The following is a 7,985-nucleotide window of genomic DNA, read 5'->3' on the forward strand; positions in this document are numbered from 1 at the left end:
CCACTAGATTTTGTGTAGGGGAATAACCAGTTCCAATATGGGAGGCATTTTAGAGAGGAATTAGGTAGGACCAGGTGAAAATAGATGCAACTTGTAGTTGGTGTAGAAAGGGTTTCACTGGATGGAGACTTGCCTGGAGGAGCAAGTGGTTGAAGGCAAACCCAGTTGTTTTGGTAGAAGCTGAGGAAGCACTGGAGTTACTGTCCCAATACTGTAATTACCTGTCTCGTCTGACCAGCTGATGGAGTGTAAGAGGGTGAAGAGGTGTGCAAATTTCCATTCAGGAGCCTGAAGAATTTGTGCCAGAAATGGGAAATGATTTGTGGGCCCCAGGCAGAAACAGTACTCGGTGGCATGCTGCAGAACTGAAAGATGTTCTCCAGGAATAGTTGGGCTATTACCTGAGGAGTGGGGAACTCAATGACAAGGGATGAAATGGGCCATCTTCCTTAACATATTCATGACCTTCAGCATTGAAGCATAGACCTGGGAGCAGAGGAGGTCAGTAATAAAGTAGTCAGTCAAGGTGGGACTGCAGTGCGTAGGTGCTGAAGGAACTCAAAGGGATTGGCTTGGTATGAGAGTACCTCTCTCATGAGTCAGCATGTGCCTTTATGTCAAATTGTATTTTCAGCCACCAAAAGCTCCAGGTGGCCTGTCAGATGTGTATTGCGATGGAGTTTAAGTGTCTTTAACTGTGGTTGTCTTTTAATGGGGGTGCAAATGCGTCCCTTACAATTAAGGATGTTCCTTTTAAACCTGTATCTAAGTCAAGTTGGGTGTCGTGGGTGAACAGCGTATGAGTGGTTTTAGTTAACAGGAGAGACCAGAGAAGCTCCCTTATACCGCTGGCTAATTTGGTAGGTCTCAGAATGGCAGAGGGCATTTGCCATACTTGTCCTTACACAGCAGAGCAACTGCTTTGCCATTTTAATAGTAAGGCCAATAAATAACTACAAAGGGTTTTTTGGGTTTCTTCTTCTGTATGGCAAATCTACAAAGCTGGATTGCAGGAATAAGGACCACCAGAACTGTCTCTGGTTCAGGCTGTGGCAGAGCAGGTGTGCTACGAGTCTTTATTATCTCTGAGGAGCTGAACCAGGCATTTGGCCCCCTCCAAATGATAATATGATTCAGCAACTAATGGCTGGTAATTCCTTGTCCCAGGTGTCATATTTAGGGTCTCTAAGGGGTTGTCTTTGTGAACAGAAGGCACATAAGTATCTCTGCTCCTGCTGTGATAGAATAGCTCTGCTTCCAAAGTTGGGGACCACTTTCACAACAAGATGACTGGCTGGGCCTGGGGGCACTAGTTGTGCATGGAAAGGGAAAGCCTTCCTCAGTTGGCTGAAGGTTGGTTAATCAACCTTCTGTGGACCATTTGAAGTGTACTCCCTTTTTAAAGTAGTGAAGGTTGGAGAAATTCTTGATACATCTTAGGTAAGCACTCACAAACTTAAGGAAGCACTGCATTCCCCTCATGTTCTTTGAGGCAACTCAGTCAGTCACAGCAGCAGTCTTGCAGAGGTCCAGCTACAGCCCCCAGGGGAAGATTCCATTGTAATTCCTCTGTAGTTTGGTCAAACTCATACTTACCCTATTTGATATGCAGGCTATTCTGACAGAGATCTTCCAGGACAAGGTGAACATATTGATTGTGTTACTTCTAGGTTTCCAAAAACTAAGAATGTCATCTAGATAGAGAGGCAAAAATTTCTTAGGGTGATGTCTTTTATTGGACCAATATTACTCTAAGAAATCTTTGCCTCTTGCGTAATTCCTGGATCATGTCAGCTACACCATCACTCTAACACATCTAGATAGAGCTGCATTGATCCCATTTATAATGGGTTAAAACAGTGGGGCCCAAACTTTTCACTCCGCAAGCCGGGTGGGCAGTACCAGGTCCCTCTGTGGGTCAGGTACAGCTGGTGGGCCCAATACGACTGTGAGGAGAAAGCAGCCCAGTCCCAATCTGGATGTCTAGGGATGCACATCTAAATGGGGGTAGGCCAGCTGAAATCCAGATGTGTGTGGGGTGTGGAAAGGCTACAATGTGGATGCAGGGAAAGAGGCAACGTGGCGCTGATCCAGACATGTGGGGAAGTGGGGGAGCAGCCCAGTCCTGATCCAGATGTGTAGAGGGGGTGGGGCAGAGCACCTGTGATCTGGATGCAGGGGGGTAGGGAAGGGCATGGAGTGGACTCAACCCAGATGTGGGAGGGGATGGGGAAGCAGCCCAGTTGCAGTCCAGGTGCATGGAGGGGGGAGGTGGAGTAACCCTGATCTAGGCATGAGGATGTGGGGGGAACAGCTCAGCCAAATGTGGCGTCATGGGGGTGGCCTGGCCCTGATCTCACTGCCTGGGCAGTAGCCCAGCTGAGGCTGGGTCCATCTACATGGAGCTTCCATTGCTCCCAGCTGGCAAGTTTCTGAACCGTTGGGGGAGCCCCTTGGACTGGATCATAAAATCATAGAACATTAAGGTTGGAAGGGACCTCAGGAGGACAGCTAGTCCAACCCCTTGCTCAAAGCAGGACCATCCCGAATTATACCATCCCAGCCAAGGCTTTTTCTAGCAAGGGATGTTACAGCTCTGTGAGCTGGATTTGGCCTGTGAGCTGGAGGTTGAACACCTTTGGTCTAAAATCATTAATAAACTGTTCAAGCTGAGGTGTTAGAGGTTGCCACGCATGACAATATATTTAAAATGATAATACTGGATATAGAATCATAGAATCATAGGAAATTAGGGTTGGAGGGGACCTCAGGAAGTCATGTAGTTCAACACCTTGCTCAAAGCAGGAGTGTGTCCAACAAGCTCATCCCAGCCAAGGCTTTTTCTAGCTGGGTCCTAAAAACCTCCAAAGGTGGAGATTCTACCACCTCTCTGGGTAATCTGGTCCAGTTTTGTACTATCCTCCTAGTGAGAAAGGTTTTCTTAATATCTAACCTAAACTTCCCTTGCTGTAACTTGAGACCATTGCTTCTTGTTCTGTTACCTGCTACCACTAAGAATAGTCTAGCTCTGTCCTCTTTGGAACTGCCCTTCAGATAGTTGAAGGCTGCTATTAAATACCCCCTCAGTCTTCTCTTCTCCAGACTTCCCTCAGTCTTTCCTTAGAAGTCATCTGCCCTAGCCCCTAACCATTTTTGTTAGCCTCCATTGGACTATCTCCAATTTGTCCACATCATTTCTGTAGTGGGGGGCCCAAAACTGGAGAGAGTACTCCAGATGTGGCCTCACCAGTGCTGAATAGAGGAGAATAATCACTTCCCTTGATCTGCTGGCAATGCTTCTACCAATACAGCCCGGTACACCTTTAGCCTTCTTGGCAACAAGGGAACACTGTTGGCTCATATTCAGGTTATTATCCACTGTAATACCCAGATCCTTTTCTGCAGAGCTGCTGCTTAGCCAATCAGTCCCCAGCCTGCACCGGGGCATGGGACTTTTCCATTCTAAGTGCAGGACTTTCTACTTCTCCTTGTTGTTGTGAGATTTCTTTTTGTCTGATCCTCCAATTTGGTGAGGTTTCTCTGAATCCTAACCCTACTCTCCAGCATATCTACTACTCCCTCTAGCTTGGTGTCATCTGCAGACTTGCTGAGGGTGTACTCTATGCCATCTTCCCAGGTCACTGGTGAAGATATTGAACAAAACCAGTCCTAGGAGTAACCCTTAGCATACTGCACTTGATATCAGCTGCCAACTAGACATCAAGCCATTGGCTACTAACTCTGAGCCTGATGACCCAGCCAGTTTTCTATCTGCCTTACAGTTCATTCATCCAAGTCATACTTCTTTAGCTTGCTTGTGAGACTGTTGTGGGAGACTGTAACAAAGGCCTAGCTAAATTCAAGGTATATCACATCCACTGGTCTCCCTGCATCCACAGAGCCAGTCATCCCGTCATAGAAGGTAATCAGGTTGGTCAAGCATAACATGCCCTTGATGAATCCATGCTGATTGTTCCCAATAACTGTCTTCATCTCCAGGTGCTTAGAAATCTGCTCCATGACTTTTCTAGTAACTGAGGTGAGGCTGAGCAGTCTGTAGTTCCCTGGATTTTCCTTTTTCTCTTTCTTAAATATGGATACTATATTTGCCCTTTTCCAATAGTCCAGGACCTCTCTTGATCGCCATGAGTTTTCAAAGATGAAGGCTAGTGGCTCTGCAATCATATAGGCCAACACCCACAGCACCCTTGAATGCATCCTGTATATGTCCAGCTTTTCTAAATAGTCTCCAACTGGTTCTTTTTCCACTGTTGGCTGCTCACCTCCCCAGTCTGCGCTGCCAGGTGCTGGGAGCTGACTTTGCCTATAAGGACAAGGTGAAAAAGGCATTGAGTACTTCAGCCTTTTCTGCATCCCCAATTCAATAAGGGACCCACACTTTCCATGACCTTCCTTTTATTACTTACTTGCAGAAACCCTTCTTGTTACCTTTCTTGTCTCTTACTAGCTACAACTCCAATTGTGCTTTGGCTTTCCTGACTTCATCCCTCCATGCCTAAGCAATAGTCTTATACTCCTCCCTAGTTGTTTGTCCAAGTTTCCACTCCTTAAAATTTCCTTTTTGTGACTTAGATCATTGAAGAGTTCCCTGCTAAGTCAAACTGGTTTCTGCGATACTTGCTAGTCTTCCTGAATATTGGGATGGTTTGTTCCTGCACTCTCAGTAAGGTTTCTTTAAAGTACAGCCAGCTCTCCTGGACTCTTCTTCCCTTCAGACTGGCTTCCCAGGGGATCCTGCCCATGAGTTCCCTTGGAGAGTCAAAGTCTGCTTTTCTGAAGTCCAGGGTCCTTACTCTGCTGCTCTCCTTCCTTCCTTTTCTCAAGATCTTGAACTCAATCATCTCATGGTCAACTGATGCCCAAGTTGCCATCCACTACTACATTCCCCACCAACTCTTCCCTGTTTGTGAGCAGCAGGTCAAGAAGAGCATGGCCCCTAGTTGGCCTTTCCAGCACTTGCACCTGGAAGTTGTTCCCACCACTTTCCAGAAGCTTCCTGGATTGCCTGTGCACTGTTGTATTGCCCTCCCAGCAGATGTCAGGGTGATTGAAGTCCCCCATGAGAACCAGGGCTTGCGATCAGGAAAAGGAAACTTCTGCTAGCTGTTTGGAGAAAGCCTCATCCACCTCATCCTCCTGGTCTAGTAGTCAATAGCAATGCCCCACCACAACATCATTCTTGTTGCTCCCCCCTCTGACCTTAACCCAGAGACTTTCAACAGTCCTATCTCCAGTTTCCTACTGGAGCTCTGAGCTATCGTATGGCTCTTTTACATACAGTGCAACTCCTTTCCCTCTTCTCGCCCACCTGTCTTTCCTGAACACTTTATACCCATCCATGACAGTGCTCCAGTCACGTGAACCATCCCACTAAGTCTCGTTATTTCAATCACGTTGTTGTTCTGTGATTGTACAAGGACTTCCAATTCTTCTTGCTTGTTTCCCAGGCTCAGTGCATTTATGTACAAGCACCTAAGGTAGCTAGCCAATTGTCATGATTTCTCAGGAAGAATGAGAATGCCTCCCCTGTTGCCCACTCCTGCTTGCATCTCCTCCGGGTCACCCACTTACTTACCTCAGGGCTTTGGTTTCCATCCCATGGGGAATCTAGTTTAAAGCCCTAAATGTGGTCTTCTGTAGACTGTCCTTACAGATGCAGATCAGATTTTACACCCTCAGGATATCCAGTTCAGTGAAAATTCTGCCTGTTAAGAGTCCAAGTAATTTGTTCATGAGATACAGTAGGTATCAATTCTGGACAGTGACCTGGTAGGATAAACTATGAACCTTTTTTGACAACTAGGAGCAGGTTTCCTGCTGAGATGAATCCCTTGGTAAGGCTTCTCCTAGGAGTTAGTTTTCAAGGCTGTCTGGTTCAGACAGTGAATAGATGTGATCAAAGGGAATTGCTGCTGCTTGAGCTGCAGAGCAGTTGGTCATTTGTGTGACTGGTGTGAAGGCAGATTATCAAATACATCAGAAAATTTTCAGTATTTAGTGAGGAATGCTGTGCTGGAAATAATGCCAATGACCAGCCATGGTGGGGAAGATCTCCAGCTGTTGGCAAACTGCCTGTGACCAGTTCTGAACTAATTGTCAGTTTGGGGAAAAATCAAGGTAATGTGTCAGCCAGCCCATTCTCTATCCATCAGCAGAAATGAATGGCCAATAGTTAATCAGCCCACTTACCTTGTAATTGTTTTCAATTATTGTACTAGCACTATTAACTTGGCAGCCTCTCTCAGAAAGCCAGGAGAAAACTTTGGTTAGGTTTATGAAGTGAGTAGGTTTAAGGTTGATGGAGATGTATTTAAGTAAATCTACCATTTATTAGTAGGTGACTATTCACATTTATTTGATATAGAAACATTGCAAAGCACATCAAAGAAAAACACAACACAACTACAGTTGCTTGCCATAAAGTACCATTTAAATTGAGACCAAGACTCAAGAAAGATTAATTCAGCAATTACTACTGAGATATAAGCAGAAACACAGAACATCAAGACAGGCAACTATGAGGTTTGTAGAAGTCAGTTAAAGGAACAAACAACTAGATTTTTGTTTAAAAGCGTTGGCAGATTCAAATGCTTTTACTTAGCAATGTTTGAATATCAAAATAATACTTTGCATTCCTTTATTTGAATCACTACTTCATAGATACAGGGGCATGACAAAAAGCTTGGTGCCAGCATTCAGCATGCTTTTATAAGCAAATATAATTAAACCTGAAGCAGTTACATGAGAGCATTCTCCCAAGAAACTGGAACAGAAAAAGCATTAGGACAAAAATCTCTACGGGTGATAGTGTAGAGAAGCCCGGGAAAGATGCAAGTCCCCAACTGTTAGTTCAGACCTAGTTAAGGATTACCTAGAGGGTTTAGATGTATCCAAGTTGGCAGGCCTGGATGCCCTTCATCTGCGTGTGCTGAGGGAATTGGCTGGTGTCATTGCGGAGCCATTGGCACGGCTGTTTGAGGACTCCTGGTGCTCGGGCCAAGTCCCTGAGGACTGGAAAAGGGCCAGTGTGGTCCCTATTTTCAAGACGGGGAGGAAGGAAGAGCCTGGCAACTAAGGGTCAGTCAGCCTCACTTCTATCCTGGGGAAGGTCTTTGAAAAAATTATCGGGCCACATTTGTGAGAGCCCTGCGGGGGAAGTGATGTTGAGGGGTAACCAACATGGGTTCATGCCAGGCCGATCCTGCCTGACCAACCTGGTGTCTTTCTATGACCAGGTAACAAAAAGCTGAGATGGGAAGAAGGAAATCAATGTCATCTTCTTGGACTTCCAGAAGGCCTTCAACACAGTGGCCCACCCAATTCTGGTGGGCAAGCAGAGGGACTGCGGCATTGATGAATGCACGGTCACATGGGTGGCAAACTGGCTCCAGGGGTGCACCCAGGGGGTGGTGGTGGACAGGTCAAAGTCGACCTGGGAGGGTGTGGGCAGCGGAGTCCCCCAGGGCTTGGTCCTAGGGCTGGTGCTGTTCAACATCTTCATTAGCGACCTGGACGAGGGTGTGGAGAGCACCCTGTTCAAGTTCACTGATGACACCAAGCTGTGGGGTAAAGTGAATACACCGGCAGGCAGGGACCGCATCCAGGCAGACCTGGACAGGTTAGAGAAGTGAATGGATCTGAACAGGATGCGGTTCAACAAGGACAAGTGCAGAGTACTGCACCTGGGGAGAGGGAATAGCATTATGGTTATAGGTTAGGGGCTGACCCTCTTGACAGCACAGAGACAGAGAGGGATCTTGGAGTCACAATTGACTCCAGGATGATTTATGAGTTGCCAATGAGATGAAGCAATAGGCAGAGCCAACCACACCCTGTCATGCATCAATAGGGGCACCACTAACAGGTCCAGAGAGGTCTTGCTCCTCCTCTATGCGGCGCTGGTCAGGCCGCAGCTGGAGTACTGTGTCCAGTTCTGGGCGCCGGACTTCAAGGACATGGAGAAC

This window comes from Crocodylus porosus, unplaced genomic scaffold (assembly GCF_001723895.1).
Source record: "Crocodylus porosus isolate Cpor-Errol unplaced genomic scaffold, CroPor_comp1, whole genome shotgun sequence".
Lineage (NCBI taxonomy): Eukaryota > Metazoa > Chordata > Crocodylia > Crocodylidae > Crocodylus > Crocodylus porosus.